At 41.9% G+C, this 19,266-nt stretch overlaps 1 protein-coding gene across 3 annotated transcripts in view; it reads right to left on the reverse strand.

Annotated features, from left to right (window-relative positions):
* Positions 1–19,266, reverse strand: part of FUT9 (fucosyltransferase 9) — a 513,529-nt gene that overhangs the window by 233,631 nt on the left and 260,632 nt on the right. For all 3 annotated transcript variants that reach the window (XM_085611140.1, XM_085611138.1, XM_085611139.1), the window contains exon 3: positions 12,742–12,840. The gene's annotated coding sequence lies outside the window, so the exon portion shown is untranslated. The remainder of the gene's footprint in view (positions 1–12,741; positions 12,841–19,266) is intronic.

Raw genomic sequence — 19,266 nt, forward strand, 5'->3', positions numbered from 1 at the left:
TATTAAAAATACCTATTATACGTTTTTAAGTTTGTCAAATCAGGACAATAACATAGTGGATCGTGCTTTTTTAAATCAGCAACAATTTTATCTGTCTTTCACCACCCAGGTTCACTCATGTTTCCTAATGACCAGACTCCGCTTAAGAACATTGCACTTTCTTGTGGCTTTTCCAAAACAGGGGGGATGGTGCGAGAGACCTGTCCATGTAATAACGTAGCCAAGCAGAGCACAATGCACCGCATGCTCTTTTGCACACTCTATAAAGATCCAAAGGCCCATTTTATTAAGCCTATCCTAAGGGATATTCGTCCATGTTCTTATAAAGAGGGTTTTAACAATCTGAGGTCACTATCAACTATTATTATTTGCAGCTCTGTGCTTAGTTTTATCAAAAATGTTTTCTTAATGAGGAAATTTTATGAACTGTGAATTGTCTTATTTTATCCGTTTAATCTAGAATTAACTTCTGTGCACTGTTTTAAAAAAAATCTATGTATTTTAAACTGAATGTATGATCCCTCTGTAAACTTTTGATTCATTCGAATGGAATAAAGTTATTTGACTGACTGACTGACAATATTTATTACTATTTGGTTTTTTACTCTCTGTCGATTGGAGTGTGGGGGCGGGAACAGTGCATCCCTGCTGATGATTAGCATCAATGAGAAGTGTCCCCTTCAGTTTGAAGTGTGCATGACAGTTTGCGTGGCTATCTTACTGCGGCCAGACCGAAATGCGCAAATCAAACCTCTCCAACCCAGCTGTCATAGACAGCTGGGTTGGAGAGCAGGCACACGCATCCAGTGCCTTTTGGAGCACTGACGCGGCCTGCTCCAGCCAATCCAGACGCATCACTCATGGTGCTTAACAGTATGAGTGCAGCGCCTGGATTGGCTAAGGTAGCTGGCTGTTGGACTTTGCGCTCTGAGGTGTCTGGAGCCAGGGACCAGAGAAGATCAAGATCATGCTGCAGCACAAGGTAAGTAAAATGTATTTTTTCTTTATTTATTGTTTATTTATAAGGTATTTTCGTATCACCCTCATTTTGTTTTTGCCACCAACCACCACTGACCCTGGGCCAAACTGAGGGGGCTGTTTTTACCATAAAGGGGGCTCCATGAACCCTCAAAAGGTCCCAGATTGCTCCAGTGTACATGGCAATAACAGTACCTTAGTTAGAGCTCAAGAAAGCTCCCATGCATACCCAATGTGATTTGGCTATAGCCAATGGCCCAAGGCAACCCTCTGAAGGTAACACAAAGTTCCAAAAGACCAGCAGTCTCTAGACTCCACTGAAGCAGCACGTCCTGACATTAATCCAGTTTGTGCTTCCCTAGAACTTGGATCTAGTCACTGACCCGAGTTGGGTGTTTGCACCCAAGAAGCAATCCTGAAGCACAGTAGGGACTCTCAGAATCTTTTGGGGGAGGGGGAATGTGTTCGTAGGTATCCAAGGAATCTCTGCCACTTTGATTAGTGTGCCTGCAGACCAGACTTATGAAAAACAAAGGAGCAATTTTAATATGTGAGTTCCTAGACAACAAGTAAATAGGTTTTGAGTTTTGTTATTTTTTTCCTTTTGTTGAAAGGATAAGGATATAGGTTCGAAATACATTGGGGATTGCAAAGTTCAATTGTTGAAACTACCAATAAACCAAAGGGGAAAATTCTGATTGCCATATATTTTTATTTTAATGCAGTAATTAACAATAAATGTCCATAAAGCAATATAACAAATGTTGGACAATGAACACGTTCATACAAATCGATGAAAAGTAAAAATATATTTTTGTTATAAATGGAGGTAAGTGGACACTTGTAAGGGAGTGAAACCAGGGGGGATACAAATCCTCAGCAGGGAGAGTGCACTTTTAAGTACATTCAGGCATCCAGTGATCAGTGGGTGAAACCCACGGTTGCACACACAAAAATAAAACATTGGATATTTCATAATGGGTAAACCAGGAATGCTAAGGATCCTCAAATTTTCCATGACTACAGAGCACTGCAGCCTAACACTGTGGCTCCTGTGTCCCTGCCTCAATTCATGGTGCGGTGGTTGACTGATACCCTATTCTCTATGGAAAGCTTGGCAAGACCAGTCCAGATGTCTCATGCCATGGCCGGTTCTTGACCTTGCACCAGATTTCTGGATACATTAGCTCACATACCTTCACACAAGGTACCCATATAATACAAAATCATTTTCTTGGATTAGGGTGTTAGGAGCCTGCCATCCTCTGATGGTGCCCCGGCCTTATTCCTGGGCTGGGTGACCGGTGCTTAATTTGAAAAAAGAATAAGTTCTGGGATCCAAAGTTTCCTCAGAATGTTGGTTTTGCCAAATAATAAGGATATCTTGTATTTATTTCACCTGATGACTCTTTATTTTATCAATATGCTCTAACTACCCTATAGCTCACTCTTGTAGATTCCTTTCCATCCCTACTTTTTTCCTTTGTCACTACTTCTTCTGTCATTTTCTTCCTCTTTCTTTCTCCTATTTCTGCCATGAGGCTCTGTCCCCAAGACAGGCTCTACGTGGAACAACCAGCTCAAATTAAGCACTGTCAAAGACACTTAGTTTACCTCGGGACGCTTAAGGGCCCTCATCTTCAGACAAGTCCCAGCCATATCTGTAAGCCACCTGGCTAGTGGTTCTTCTATAAGCATATAACTTCTGAGAGAGAAGGCAAGGACACAAAGCAGACATCCCAAAACGGGCAGCTTCTTCTATGAAAATATTTAAAATGAGCCTTGAAAGGGGGGACCCTGAGGTACTCCGTCTGGGACCTGAATTTTAAAGGAAACAAAGATGCCAATCTTACAAATTTGAATGCAACAAGAGAAAAGGGACATCAACCATCGAGGACCATGGCAGCCTCCAAAGTGAGACTCCCATCCGCTGACTTGATCCAAGGGCCCATTTTATTAAGCCTATCCTAAGAGATATTCGTCCATGTTCTTATAAAGAGGGTTTTAACAATCTGAGGTCGCTATCAACTATTATTAACTGCAGCTCTGTGCTTAGTTTTATCAAAAATGTTTTCTTACTTAGGAAATGTTATGAACTGTGAATTGTCTTATTTTATCCGTTTAATCTAGAATTAACTTCTGTGCAATCTATGTATTTTAAACTGAATGTATGATCCCTCTGTAAACTTTTGATTCATTCAAATGGAATAAAGTTATTTGACTGACTGACTGACAATATTTATTACTATTTGGTTTTTTACTCTCTGTCGATTGGAGTGTGGGGACGGGAACAGTGCATCCCTGCTGCTGATTGGCATCAATGAGAAGTGTCCCCTTCAGTTTGAAGTGTGCATGACAGTTTGCGTGGCTATCTTACTGCGGCCAGACCGAAATGCGCAAATCAAACCTCTCCAACCCAGCTGTCATAGACCGCTGGGTTGGAGAGCAGGCACACGCATCCAGTGCCTTTTGGAGCACTGACGCGGCCTGCTCCAGCCAATCCAGACGCATCCATCATGGTGCTTAACAGTATGAGTGCAGCGCCTGGATTGGCTAAGGTAGCTGGCTGTTGGACCTCGCGCTCTGAGGTGTCTGGAGCCAGGGACCAGAGAAGATCAAGAACGTGCTGCAGCACATGGTAAGTAAAATGTATTTTTTCTTTATTTATTGTTTATTTATAAGGTATTTTCGTATCGCCCTCATTTTGTTTTTGCCACCAACCACCACTGGTCCTGGGCCAAACTGAGGGGGCTGTTTTTACCATAAAGGGGGCTCCATGAACCCTCAAAAGGTCCCAGATTGCTCCAGTGTACGTGGCAATAACAGTACCTTAGTTAGAGCTCAAGAAAGCTCCCATGCATACTCAATGTGATTTTGCTATAGCCAATGGCCCAAGGCAACCCTCATAAGGTAACACAAAGTTCCAAAAGACCAGCAGTCTCTAGACTCCACTGAAGCAACACGTCCTGACATTAATCCAGTTTGTGCTTCCCTAGAACTTGGATCTAGTCACTGACCCGAGTTGGGTGTTTGCACCCAAGAAGCATTCCTGAAGCACAGTCGGGACTCTCAGAATCTTTTGGGGGAGGGGGAATGTGTTCGTAGGTATCCAAGGAATCTCTGCCACTTTGATTAGTGTGCCTGCAGACTAGACTTATGAAAAACAAAGGAGCAATTTTAATATGTGAGTTCCTAGACAACAAGTAAATAGGTTTTGAGTTTTGTTATTTTTTTCCTTTTGTTGAAAGGATAAGGATATAGGTTCGAAATACATTGGGGATTGCAAAGTTCAATTGTTGAAACTACCAATAAACCAAAGGGGAAAATTCTGATTGCCATATATTTTTATTTTAATGCAGTAATTAACAATAAATGTCCATAAAGCAATATAACAAATGTTGGACAATGAACACGTTCATACAAATCGATGAAAAGTAAAAATATATTTTTGTTATAAATGGAGGTAAGTGGACACTTGTAAGGGAGTGAAACCAGGGGGGATACAAATCCTCAGCAGGAAGAGTGAACTTTTAAGTACATTCAGGCATCCAGTGATCAGTGGGTGAAACCCACGGTTGCACACACAAAAATAAAACATTGGATATTTCATAATGGGTAAACCAGGAATGCTAAGGATCCTCAAATTGTCCATGACTACAGAGCACTGCAGCCTAACACTGTGGCTCCTGTGTCCCTGCCTCAATTCATGGTGCGGTGGGTGACTGATACCCTATTCTCTATGGAAAGCTTGGCAAGACCAGTCCAGATGTCTTATGCCATGGCCGGTTCTTGACCTTGCACCAGATGTCTGGATACATTAGCTCACATACCTTCCATAGTCACACAAGGTACCCATATAATACAAAATCATTTTCTTGGATTAGGGTGTTAGGAGCCTGCCATCCTCTGATGGTGCCCCGGCCTTATTCCTGGGCTGTGTGACCGGTGCTTAATTTGAAAAAAGCATAAGTTCTGGGATCCAAAGTTTCCTCAGAATGTTGGTTTTGCCAAATAATAAGGATATCTTGTATTTATTTCACCTGATGACTCTTTCTTTTATCAATATGCTCTAACTACCCTATAGCTCACTCTTGTAGGTTCCTTTCCATCCCTACTTTTTTCCTTTGTCACTACTTCTGTCATTTTCTTCCTCTTTCTTTCTCCTTTTTCTGCCATGAGGCTCTGTCCCCAAGACAGGCTCTACGTGGAACAACCAGCTCAAATTAAGCACTGTCAAAGACACTTAATTTACCTCGGGACCCTTAAGGACCCTCATCTTCAGACAAGTCCCAGCCATATCTGTAAGCCACCTGGCTAGTGGTTCTTCTATAAGCATATCTTCTGAGAGAGAAGGCAAGGACACAAAGCAGACATCCCAAAACGGGCAGCTTCTTCAATGAAAATATTTAAAATGAGCCTTGAAAGGGGGGACCCTGAGGTACTCCGTCTGGGACCTGAATTTTAAAGGAAACAAAGATGCAAAGCTTACAAATTTGAATGCAACAAGAGAAAAGGGACATCAACCATCGAGCACCATGGCAGCTCCAAAGTGAGACTCCCACATGGCAGCTGCTGACTTGATCCTACAAAGCAACAGGTTGAAGTCCGCCATTTCGAATGCTACAAATAGGAATGGGCAGTTTATGTGAGCTGGCTCCTACAGAAAATGGAATACAATGTATTTTTTTTAATTTCTCATAGAGGACTTGTTTTAGCAGTTTCAGCTGCATAGCCCAATAACCGCAGGTCTTTCACAAACAGATTTCAGCCACAAATCACTTGGCCCCCAGGCAACTAGGAACCACATCTCAATGAAGTTCAGTGCATGATCTTACAATGCGCGGCGCGCAAGGGCAGTAGAAGGCTCATAAAAGAGCCAATTAATTATGTTGTGGGTCATTCAATGTATCGATTTGTAGTTCTAAAAACAAGAAAATAGATGTGCCCCTTTCGGGACCAAATTTGATCCCATGTACCTCCACAATTGTCGACAGGAAAAGCAAACAGACAAACGACTGTACATTCGATGGCACAAGGCTTGGGCCACTTTTGAGGCTGAGAGATTGCAGCAGATGTTTGACTGACAACTGAAACTGAAAATGTTTTTCCAAATGGCAATGGTGCTGCAACTGAAACTGACAATTAGTGTAATCTAAAGCCAGGCCAAGTAAAACTGGTATGTCAAAAACGGTGCACAAAACCACAATGAAGGCAAACCGTCTTGTAGATTGGGTCTTTATGGGACATTTCATGCCTTTCGAACATTTGTTGGTTTGCACCAGTGCACATCAACCAAGATTTTGGTTTTGATATTCAGCGGGCTTATACAGAGAGATAAAAAGACAGATTAGGACATTAAAGGGGCCACCCTGTGAATGACGTCACAGTTGATCTCAAAATCCCAGTTGATACCATCAAAAAAAGAACACTAGAAGGCATATCGGTGATGATAGAGATGCAGGGATTGGTAAAGAGAAAGTTTGTTTCCAAGACTGCAAAGCCTCTTAACGTAATTAAAAGTTGTAAAGAGTTGTTGAACCAAATATTTTGTATAAATATTTTAGCCTCACGTTTTCGTGCCCATTCAGTAAGGCCGCTCTCATTTGGAAACCCGAGTCTGCTGGCCCTCACAGTAAGAGGTTACAGGCAGCTATCCTTGCTGATTTCTCAGAAAACACTTGCTCGGATTTGACATTTAGCAAACGACAGCGTCTTTATTTTAAATGATTTATCGCTATATATTTATATTAAATGTTCTTAGACAAGGCTAATTAAATGCTTCTTATTTCTTCTTTATTATAGCCTGACTTATATATCTAAATTGCCGCCACATTTGGAACATATGATAGCCACATTGAAATATATCTGTATAAACAAGGTGTTTATTAAACACACAAAATCACAGACAAATTATCAATGGTCTAACTTAAATGGATAAACAAAAGTGAAATAAAACAGATATTTGGGCAACCAGCTCCTTCACATAAAAGCTTAGCATTAACTTCAGTGGTCCTCCTCTTTGAGCTGGGGTGACATGGACATTCTGTCACATTGCATCTGTGCATAATAATTAACTTATCATTTGCAATAACTTTCACACCATTCACATTGTGACACATAATGATACATTTAGAGCACCATAGCTCGTTAAGGGTCCCTGCTTGTCTGTTATTCTGGCACTGGCCATTACACTGTGACACTTGGCTGACACATTTAGCATGAAAAAAACACCTGACACTAAATGCTGCATTCTAATAGAACACATCGAGCCATTATGTTCCATCTCACAGTATGCAAAAGCAGAACATTACGAGCATAGAATTCTGATGAAAACTTTCAATACTCACTTCTAGCTTCAATTCCGTTAATAATGGCAATTTACAACGAACACAAAAGCGCAGAAGCGCCCAAAAAGTTACCAAAGTAAACACATTTTTTATTGTAGGTTGAAACTTATTGCAGAGGCGATATTGCTCATAATCCATGCAAATTCAAAGCTGATGGGTACATTTTGTAGTCAGAGCTGATGGGTACATTTTGTCGCTTACATGTATTCAGCTATTGTCAGTAGCGTTTTAACATTATTGCCTTCACCAACACGTGTAGGGAACAAATTGTGCATTCTAAGCTATGAGACCACTTTTTTTCGTGGATGAATTGTATTTTTGTTCTTAGAAAATAAATCTAGGACACCATGCACGTAGTTCTTCACCAATAATCCCACCACCGTGTAACACATTTTACAGCGGTCCAGGAAAATTATGTCCGAACTGAATACTGGGCAAGGTAGTTGCAATGTCGGATGCACTTCAGAGCTTCAAGAAATTAGTATGGAAAGTGTTTTACTCAAGATTTTCATTTAAAAATGCTATACACCTTATGCCATCTGATCCCCCTCTTTTGCTCTCTATCGTATCTTCAAGCAGTAGGTAACACAATGGACATATCAAGGCAAAATGCATGGGCTTGGCAAGTACACCGAGACAGGAGATAGGAAGTCTGGGAACCAAGAGGACTTATCTGCAGGGCTTGCTTACCACTGCTACTTTAGCTACATCCCTTTCTCTCTGGTCAGAGGTCACCAAAATGCTTTTTTCAAGGAAACATTAGTAGACATATAAGTGTAGCTTTTATATGTATAAAATGTATTCCATTTAATTAAATATGTATTCAATCAATTAACGTAATTGTATGTAAATAATAAATATGTTTAAAATGTTTTTACAAGCAAAACAAATCTTTTAAAAACGTCCACTCAAAGACACCAACTTACTGTGATATTAACTGTGCACAAGCCCCACCTTTCTTCAAGTGACACAGGCTCACGTAAAACTAACTATCCAGTCACCTATAGGCAGCATTGTGCCAGGGGATTTATTGTACCTAGAGCTGCCAGCTTTTAACACAGGACAGCAGGTGTCTGAGTCAGCATTTGTTTAACTGTTATTTCACGGACCTCTGTGTGCATGTCACTCGCTCATGCCATGGATGTGTGGGACCTTGAGGCAAGCCATCCAGAAGGAAAGCAACAGGGCCCGATGTGTATCTCTTGCTTCTTCACCCCTCCATCTCATGACCCAATATATGAGTGATCCATTGGAAGGCTTAAGTACACAAGAAAGGTGCTGCAAAAGGTACATGGGATTCTGAGTGATGCTGATTGTTAGACCTGGCATCTTTGGTGTGGTTTCCCCTGACTTTTTGCCTCTACCTCCTGTATTTTTGACGCTGTGCTGGATTTCGTTTTTGCTGGTTTAGATGCTTTGGGCACTTTGCCACTGCTGATCGGTGTCAAAGTGCAAGTGCTCCCTAGGTAAATTGTTATATTGATTGGTTATCCATGATTGGTATATTTGTTTCACCTGTTAGCCCCTAGTAAAGTGCACTGAGTGTGCCAGGGCTGGTGATTCAAATGCTACTAGTGGGCCTGCAGCACTGATTGTGCCACCCACAGGAGTAGCCCTAAAATGATGTCACAGGCCTGCCACCACAGTGCCTGGGTGCAGTTGCTAACTGCCATGCTGACCTGACCAGTGTCCACAGTGGCCAGGCCTAACCCTTCCCTTTCTGTACACATTGGACACCCCTATGGAAGGCCCTAGGTACCCCCCTGGGCAGGGTGTGGTGTATGTGAAAGGTGGAGCATGTACTGGTGTAGGTGACATGCTCTGGTAGTGAATTACAGCCATTTTCGTTTTCCACTATTGAAAGGCTATCTTCCCATAGGAGTAAGATAGAAAATTAAAGTCTGGTATCCCTGAACTCAGAATTTAATAACACATCTTTTAGGAAAGATGTTTTTTAAATCCTGTGTGTGAAAACAGCACTTTTAGAAAGTGGCTGTTTCCTTTTCTGCCCTTTCTGTGTGCCTTGGCCTGTTTGTGAATTGACTGTCTGGTTTGTGAATAACAGGGACAGGGGTGGCTCCCAGAGGCTGAATGAGTCAGCCCAGGGCCGAATAGGGAAATTCCCCTGTAGATGGGTGGGAGGAGTAGCACATGGGCCTGAATAGGGCTGTGCCTCCCTTCCACAATGCTGGCTCCACCCCCTGCTGGGCGGCTGACGACCCTGCCCCTCTCTCTCAAAGGAAAGAAGAAACCGAGTAAACAGAGTGCTCCAGGACTGACCAGAACTGGTTCTGACTAGGCCCAGGCCCCTCTACCTTCAGATGACAAAGGATTTTGGGGTATAAATATTGGGACCCAGACTACAGAAAATTAGATCATCAATCAATCAATGGAATCAAGAAGGAACCTCTGCCAAGGAGAAAGCTGGAAGACTGAAGAAGAAGGACTGACCTGCTGTAAGGCTGACCTGCAGTTGCTTTGCTGCCAAGGAGAGGGGAAGTACTTTGCTGTGTGCTGTGTCCCCTGGCTTGAAGGAATCTCCAAGGGCCTAAGTAGAGCTGGCCTCCTGTTAAGAAGTCCCAGGAACAAAAGGACTTCACCCCCAGCTTCCCCCTAAACTCTGCTGTGTGAGTTCTGCCCTTCCTAGAGTGCTTGATCCAATTGTGGGGCCTCTGGAAGTTGTGCCTGCTGTTGGGAAGTTGACCAAGAGAAAAGAAGTAAAAGATCTGCAACTTTTTCACGCACTGCCGGCTTAGCGAGAAAAGTTCAGTCCCCGCAAAGATCGTCGCAGCACCTTCGCCGCTGCAAAGTCAACGCCGCGTTCTTGTTGGCTAAAATTGACGCTAATGTGGATTATTTTGTCGCTAAGCAAAGAACTCTTTTGAAACCATATTCTTGAACTGTGTATGTTGGATCTTTGTCGTTTTGGTCTTGTGTAGTTTATATAAAAGTACTTTATTTATCTACACTGGTGTGGAGTCCATTTGTGGTGTTTTCACTGTGTTACTGTGAGTGGTGGTACAAATACTTTACACATTGCCTTTGATAAGCCTGTCTGCTCGTGCCAAGCTACCAAGGGGGTGAGCAGGGGTTATCTAAATAGTGTACCCCCTAACCCTGATTAGAAGCAAGGGTCCCTATTTGGACAGTGGTACCTACCTCTGCCAACTAGAGACCCCAAGATCTAATATTGTTAAAAATACATTTTAACCACATTGTGCATGGAAAAGCAGTGTGATATTGAAACCAGTGCATCAGATCACCTGACTGATTAATTGAAAAAGAATGCATTTTATATTGCCTTTTAGGTTCCACAAAACTAGCAGACAGCATAGGCACATCAAGAATATTTTTTTTTTATTGTGCTCCGAAATCTTTCACTTGGAGCCCAGCTGATGGATGATATGACAGTCATTCTGAAAACTTACAAATAAACGATCCTGTTAACCTACCTGAAATATCATGTATTTGTTTATTTATTTCAAATATGTTTATATTTTAAAATGACTACTTAAAAAATTTCGGAACATCCCATCAGTCAAAAGTACATTAAAAGCAAACGTTATAAATACATTGTCCCAAAATGCAAGTATTGGTCATTACAAGAAACAGCAATCAAAGGCAAAAACAATGTATCTTAGCAACTAAAGAAAATGTGCTGTATTTTTTGAAGAACTGCGCTCGAACTAGCATAACAATTGCAATAAACAAATCAAAAATATGAGTTAGAAATTATAGACTTTTCTTTCGCAACCATGACTGTGGTGCATTTAATTTCTTTTAAAGATCTGAGGGAAAACCCACTGCAGGGTGAAAATATGTTACTTTTTCAAGTAAGTATTCAGTTATGTGTTTGACAGCTTTAAAATACCAGATTCTTTGGAGACAGGAGCACTGTAAACCCTTGGTTGTCGAAGAAGGGGTAAAATACACATATTCAGTGGCATTATTCAGGCAGATTGTGTTAACAAGTTTGCGTTCCCTAATTATTTTTTATTGTATTCAAAAAGAACAGGAACACGAGGAGCGGAAGAGGACAGAAAAGGAGATGGCAGGGCACCACTCGAAAAATGCAGCAAAAAATTCATTTTTTCCAATGTTGTACTTATGAAGCGCAAAGTGCAAAAGAGCGGTAAACTGAAGTAGAAGCCTATAAAACAATCTGTACATGGAATAAAAGCAGAGAGCAGGAGTGTAGGTACAACAACTTGTGTCTTTGACAATATATCACAGCTAGAAGTCTATTGGCTATGTGAGGCTAAAATTACAGAGAACGACAGTTAAAAGTGTAGACCTGATTAAAAGGGCTTTTACACAATTGAAACCTCACGTAAAATGGTTGGTGGTTGTACAGCCAGCAATTTGCATAAACTCAGGGGTTGTGACAGCAAAACTCACTTTAAATGTATCAAAGACCTTTTATGAGTCTGAAGAGTCGTTCAATTACTAATTACAAATAGGAGGGGGCGTGGAAGAGATTCCCGCTCCAATTTAAGATTTGCAATGGAATGAGTCAATCGTTTGTATCCACAAATGTGGTCATACATCACTCTTCAGAGTTGAGGTGGCAAATGAATTGCAAGGGGGGTAATTGTCCAAATGACATAGCTTTCCCTTTGAGAATTGAGTCAGCAGGCTCAGGGGGAGCAGAGAGTAGTCATCCACTGGTCCACTGCCTGCTCTTACTTATGTGTTAAAAGCTACACCAGACCCTTTAATGACAGAGGGTAGTATAAGAAATATCTGCTTGAGAATGTAAATGCTGGGATGGAGGTCTAATAATTCATGCGGGCCTCCTGCCCTGCATTAACAGATAGTCTTAGGAAGTTGGAATTTGTGACCCGCCTAATAATTATTCACTCAACAGGTCATTTTACTAAACTATACAAATGTAATTTTTTTATGAGGTCTATAAGTACATATGTTGCATTTCAAATTGCATTCCGATTTGCAAACCAGATGGTGTGCAAATTCCATATTTCTTTTTTAATGAATGGTACTAGTACATCAGACCTTCAGTAAAGACACTATTGCAGCAGTGCTTCGGTCAAACATTTGAAACGTTTGGAAAAATAACTGAAGACTTAGGGTTGCTTTCCTCCCAAGGGATTGTTGTCTTCCATGGATGTCTACCTTCCTGGGACATATATAAGATATTTTTAGAAGTACTGGATTATAAATCAGGGATTCCGGGATTAAAGAGATGTGATCAACAGGCAAGAACTGAAGATCAGTCGAGTTGCAACAATCGAGTGGCAATACTGCTTTCTGGGGGCCAGAATATTTTTAGGGATAGGGAATTGCCATAAATGATCCTTGATAGGTCAATTTGAAACATGAATAGGCGAAAAAACCCTTAACGGTGAGCATGATTTGATTGCGAAATATGGAAATATACATTACAATCTCTACTTACCTCGTCCACTTCTGCATCATACAGCAAGATATCCTCAACTCAGAGAATATTCCATTTGTACACTTCTCACGTCAGAAGCAACATGCTTGCCTGTTGAGCCTGGAATTTTTGGAAGACAATATGGAAAAGTTGTTTAGTCAATAATAATCAATAACACAAATTTACTAATGTAATTATTTCAGACAGTCGGACAGTAATTGCATGCGCTCATGAGGGCTACTTGGAGGTATTACAAATATTGTTTAACACATAACTGAAGAATCTCCCTAGCCTACAAATAATTTTGTATTCTGAAAAGCATTATAAACTGCAAATTAATATCAACTTTTAGTTGTGGGAGATATTGTCTCTCCTTGCCCTTCCTATAAAAAGTCGAAGTGTAAGGCAGATTGTGCCAGGGGCTTGTGAAGGTGCAGGTGCCATGAAGGTCCAGCAAGCCACTCTGTTCACTTTCAGGGGGAATGCAAAACCTTTCATCACATGATGAATGAATGTCCGCTTCATCTGCTAAAAAGTGTTTGGGGCTTACCAGAGCAGATAAAAGAACCATGGCTGGGGCCAATGCCTCTGTGCCATTGCTCAGCTTCAACTGCCTTTGCAGGTTTTCTCAGGCATATTCTAGGAAAGTAATGTGTGAGCTCATGCTGTCAGGTGGCTGGTTTAGGCCCGGGAAGAAATACTGCCTTTTTACATGTACACGTTTCTTAAGTTTCCTTCTTTTTCCACACGCTGACTTTTGACACACATTTGCTTCCGTGACAGTGCAGTATTCATTGCTCTGAATCCACATTGCTTACAATTCTACTTCGTAAGTACGCTATCATGACCCTTTCAACATTAGGTAAAAGGCTTGAACACACTATATTGTCAAATGTTGTTGTTTATTATTCGTTTATAAGGCGATGGTGATATCACAGAGACAATAAACAATGTCAGCTCGGCTGAAGCCACGACACGGAAGCATGAATGCTGTTGTTATAAATACACACTCTTTTTCTAATTAGAGGAGCACTCTTCTGTCATTGTGAAGTCATTGCTATCATTGGCGTTTCAGCACAGCTGATTCCTTTTAACCTTCTGGTAGGAGAGATGTCCAATCTGTGACCAGGATTGGGACCTACATGCCTTGCCTTCAGGTAATGGGGATTTAGATCATCCAGTAGAGGATTCTTGGTAGTGCACCCAGCCTAGACACCTAGGTTAGGGAATGCATAAGTAGGAGTACACTATACACAGTACTTATATACCAGCATATATACACTGTTTTAGCAAGATGCAGTTTATTCCCACTGAAATATTATATATGTTTTCAACTAGCCTCACATTTTCAGAGCTAAAAGACGAAACGTTTTCTAATCTAAAGCCAAGTGCTAAACTATGCATTGAAAATCAAAACCACAAATGCACACTCTTGATATTCTACAGTGTAGAACTATGTTTAGTGCTCTGCAACCACATACTGAATTAGCTGTAGTTTCAATTTTGTGCTGGAAAAAGTAGCAAATCATCACTACTTTATGTGTCTGCCAATGAGTTACTGCATAATCTGAATGCAGTAATTGTGAAATTGACATGTTTTCCCTTTTAATGAGAGTAATGTCAGCTGTGACCATCAACAACACAATGTTACTTAGACATCAACATTACCCATCCAACGGAGTCTTGGCACTTCCTGACTCTTCTGTCAAATGAACACTTTGCTTATTGCTTAGTGCCAAGGTTAACCCTGAAAATGACAATCATATGTCAGCCCGAGAAGCTTGTATTAGCTTTAACCTATTCAGGCTTTTGTAAGCCATAAATATGGATAAGCTATATCATCATAAATGTGGTTCACGCGATGTATATTACCAAGTATAAATAAAGGTTAGAACACATACAACAATTTACCCACAGGTAAGGCTGTGATAAAAATATGGTACATTCAGACTTTGCAAAGGCAATATTGAGTTAATACAAATCCATTTTATTGCATAGAATTGGTTTATATCAGAATCATTTGTCTTTATCAAACTATGCTGAATTTTTGGTGCCTATGAAGGGTGCCGAGAGGGCTGATGGATTCCTATAGTGGCATTTGTATGGGCAAGTATGAATGCAAACAGTCCTCCAAAATTCCATAAGCAGGTATGAAATATTAAATACAATGTCCAAGCACCAACATACCAGAGACCAAGCCAGTAAGGCTTACACATCAGTGTATGAGTCAGCTGACAGGAAGTTAACAACTGGACTATGCCTTTATCAGATTTAGTGCTACTCAATTAAGAAGCAAGTGCATCACAACCCTGGAATCTAGCTGTCCTAGGAACCCTCTCACCAGGCACGAGACACCACAAAAGGTGCAGGCACAAGGAAGACATGTGAGGTGAGGTAGTAATGTTGTATCACAACCACCTTCCAATTCTCCGTAGCAAGGGGCATGGGTAACACATTGGCTATTATCAATCAAGGAATGCAGATATATTTTGTAAATGTTGTATGCAAACGTGTGCTTTCAGATTTTTTAAGGAGCAGTTGCTATAACAAGAATAATTTGGTTTTGGTTAATCAGTGATCTTGGAAGGCTTGGAGGCATTTTAGCCTGTTTGGTAAATAGATCAATCTGGAATGTTATTACAAATGCACTTAGGTGCAGACATTTGAAAATTAAATTTCCCTTCCTAATAGTGCCTCTAAATGTTTAAAGTCATTGTGTGAGTAGCAATTCAAATTTTGAAAAGTGTAGCAAAATGATGAAAACATTGTGGTGGGAAATTTAATGAACACTCTAAAGGAGGTCAAAAAGAAAAACAGTTGTGTTATTGCAAGAAGACACCAGGCCAGGCCAAAGGAAAGATAGAGATTTACAGGTACGGCAAAGACCAAAGGAGTCATTATTATGTTGCTGACAAAATGCTATTAGATGAAAGAAAAGAAGGCAAAACGTCAGGCTAAAATATTTACCAAAAACAATTATGGAGTGTTCAGGAAGATACATGGAAATTAGAGCAACTGTTTTCAATGTTGTTTTCGAAATAAACTCATGAAATCTTTCATTTGTCATGCCTGGAAATCAGTAAGTCAGTAAAAAATTATAGAAACGTCTCACATTTTTTTAACTTAATGTACCTGTTACATCACTACTCAACAGTAATAAGAATATAACACCACAACTCTACCGTAATACATTATTACAGATGGGATGTGCCATCACCATGCTTTCTGCAAGACTGAGCAGACATTATCGAAGGCAGGTTAGGCTACACAATTAATTGCTGTTCAGCCAGTCAAAGGGATCATTAATTTAAGCATGTTGGCTTGAGTCCCTTTTTAGGTCTCGCCTAGGCAGCGCAAGCGCTGTCTCGTTGAGCCATGCAGTATATGCTGTAGTGTGAGAGTCCCCGCCTCCGTTTTCCTATTTGTTTTTGAGTGTGTCTTTCAAAATGTCCTACTTGCTATTGGATAAGTGTGTTTTATGTCCCTCCTTTTTCCCTGTTGCGCACGCCTCTGGCTATTGGCCCCTTTACTGGTATGAATGCATTTTTTGAGGGTTTGATGTTTATCGGGGATCTTTTTTTAGGTATCGCCTAGCGTTGCAGCGCATGCGCTGCGCGCTTTGCGAGACATGCAGTATACACCATAGCAGGGAAGCTTCATGGAAGCTCCGCTCACTCTCCGCCCATCTTTTTGATAGGCTTAGGTCCTAAATGCTGCCTTTCCATTGGTTCTAGTCTTGTTAGACCCACCTTATGACAAGCATGTCGTCATTTGTGTCCTTCCATGGCTACTGGCCCCTTCTCTGCACAGACTACTTTTCTCCCCCTCCCCTCCCCTCCCCCTCCCACAGTTCAATGCCTTCTCGCTGGCCCCTCCACCCCCTACCCCTCCCCCCTCGTGCTCGTCACCCACACGCATTGCAGGAAATCACTTCATTTATTTCTGGTTGAAAAAGTGTGCAAGGAAAGCTCCAGTAGTCTGATAGAACATCGCAGGACATTGATAAAAAAACATAATTTAAACAAACGATTAACCAGTTGCCACCGAACCTCTCTGAATCAGGAATAATTCAACTTTATTTCCGGTTGGAAAAGTGCGCAAGGAATGCTCCAGTAGTCTGATAGAACATCGCTGGGCATTGATGGAAAAACATAGTTTAAACAAAAGAGGAACCTTTTTTCCTCACCTTATTATTGTCTTATAAGGTGTTCAAAGATGGCTACCAGTTTAACCTCCTGTCACTTGTCGACTTCCTAGCGGCTTCTCATCCGCACTCCTACCCGTACTTCCTGTCAGTAGGGCAAGGAGAGAGAGGTCGGAATCGGAGAGGAGATAGCTAAGGAGGGGTAGGCGTCTCGGAGACAGAAACGCAACAGAGATCAGCTCACCCGAATTTGTTCTGCTTTAGTGAGTTGTGATCTAATCATGGCTTCCCAGAACATTGACCCATCCGCTGCCACCAACTCCGCCACCGCCCACATGGGAACCGAGCCTGGGTCCAGCGCCGCAAGCAGGGGTTCCGTCGGCAAACTGTAAAAGGAGCTAGGGGGGATTAGCAGTGGAAGTTTCCGTCCATGGTTTCTGGTGTGCTGAGTGAGAGTCCTGTAAGTGGGGACTATGTTAAGGGCTGTAAGGAGGGGCTAGGTTGAGCTTGCCGCAGTACTTCAAATGGAAAAATAGAAGTGCAGGTTCTGAGAAGTGCCGGTTCTCTCCAATTAAAAGTATTGCGTTTCTCTTGAGAAGTGCAGGTACACTCTCTCTCAAAATAAAAAAAAGTACCGGTACTCTGTACCGGTCAGTGCTAGCCCATTTTAAAGCACTGGCTGCAAGTAAAGGGTTGGCTGTGACTCACCCATGTCAGAGGTTGTTTTATATCATACATATCTACAGTTTTTGGATGGCCGCTGAGTTTGTGTGGCGAAGTGTGAGTCCTGGTTATGTAGTGGTGGGAAGTTTTCAGAGTTTGTGTGGACATGAGTGACTAAAGAACGAGGGGATGCTTTAAAACCGTAAAGTTGCGTGGTACTCCGGGGAGCAGCGAGGCAGATTTGACCAAGAGTTATCAAAGAGGTAGAGGTCAAGAAACTGCAAAGATGTGACTGGGGAGTAGGGTGTTGGGTCGTTGACCATTGTGAGGGCAGTGGGAATGTTGCACTAAACTCTCATCTGAGGTGTAGATACTCCGCAAGTTCAATAGAAGAGGTAAATTGTATTCCAGTTTTTCATTATTTTTGGGGGTAGGAGATGGGCTTTCTGAAAGCTGGAGATTTGTTTTTGATTGTATTTAAAGGCATTCATAAAAAGTATTACACGTTTAATTCTAAATAGGTCCTGGGCTGTTACTGCAGAATTTCGGAGCCTTTATTTCTGCCTGTTTCCAGCAGACAGCGACAGCCTGTAGAAATGATCAAAGAGTAAGTAACAGTGACTAAGACAAAGTACAAGGAGTTGCAGGGGCAGATAGCAGCACAGGCTCACTCTTTGAAGTATTCGCTTATGACAACGGTTACTCCCCTGAGGTTGTTGGTGTGGGGCGGGCCTAGGCAGCTTGATTATAAGTGTGTTTGAGTATGCTGCCCAGCTGGAGTTACTCAGTCATCTAGTTGTGGGATTGTTCTGCCCCCTGTATTTTAAAGTGAAACACGGACGTAGAATGACTCTACGTGGCACTGGATGATGGAGAGACCCCCCTAGCAGTGTCCGGAAACCTAGAAATCCCACCAGTGGGTTCAGTGTGATGCAGAATAGGGCTTTTACTAGGTTGCTAATTTCATTAGCGGAGAGATTCTCGCGCCTGGGGATAGCAACAGCGCGAGCCTTCAACGGACGGCAAAGCGGGGTATGCGAGGAGGTATGCGCCTACGAAGGAGCCGCATGTGAAGAGTCGTCTTGCCCGGTGTACGCCCGAACCACTGCCATGGAGGCCAAACAAAACCTGCAGTTGGTCTACCAGGCCGTGCAGGCGCTGTACCATGACCCCAAACCCAGTGGGAGTGCTGGGGGTTGGGACCCGGGTACAAGGGTTTTAAAGGAAAGGACACTGTTCTGTTGAGTTTTTACGAGCATGTCACATCCCATATGTTGGCAGCGCATTGAGTTAAGGGAGAACCATGTGAAACTGGGCAAGCGATTAGGGGCCGTTTTGGGTGAGAAGTTGCACGCATCGGCATCTTGGATAGTTTTAGTGAGGAGGTTCGGGAAGTTAGTCAGGAAAGGCCCTAAAGAGCTAACTCTAGGGAAAATAAAGTCGAGGTCGCAGGCAAGGCACAAGGATCAGGAGGCTGAGGCTCTTAAGTCAATCATACTACTTTATTTTAAGATATTCACTTGAATCAGCCAATAAGTTAATGTCAGTTCTGAAGGGGCGGCAGTCACAGGGCAGTGTAGGAGGAGAGTTGCATCTCTAAAGAATGGTTTATTTTTCCCCGTTGTTTCGGTTTTCATAGTTGGTCAGAAAGGCATCTTATAATGCCATTGATAATGGACAAACACCAGCCAGAAGCCTGACTAAACAGTTCTGTATAAATATTTTGTTGTATTTTCTCC

The sequence above is a fragment of the Triturus cristatus genome, chromosome 6 (assembly GCF_964204655.1).
Source record: "Triturus cristatus chromosome 6, aTriCri1.1, whole genome shotgun sequence".
NCBI classification, from domain to species: Eukaryota; Metazoa; Chordata; class Amphibia; order Caudata; family Salamandridae; genus Triturus; species Triturus cristatus.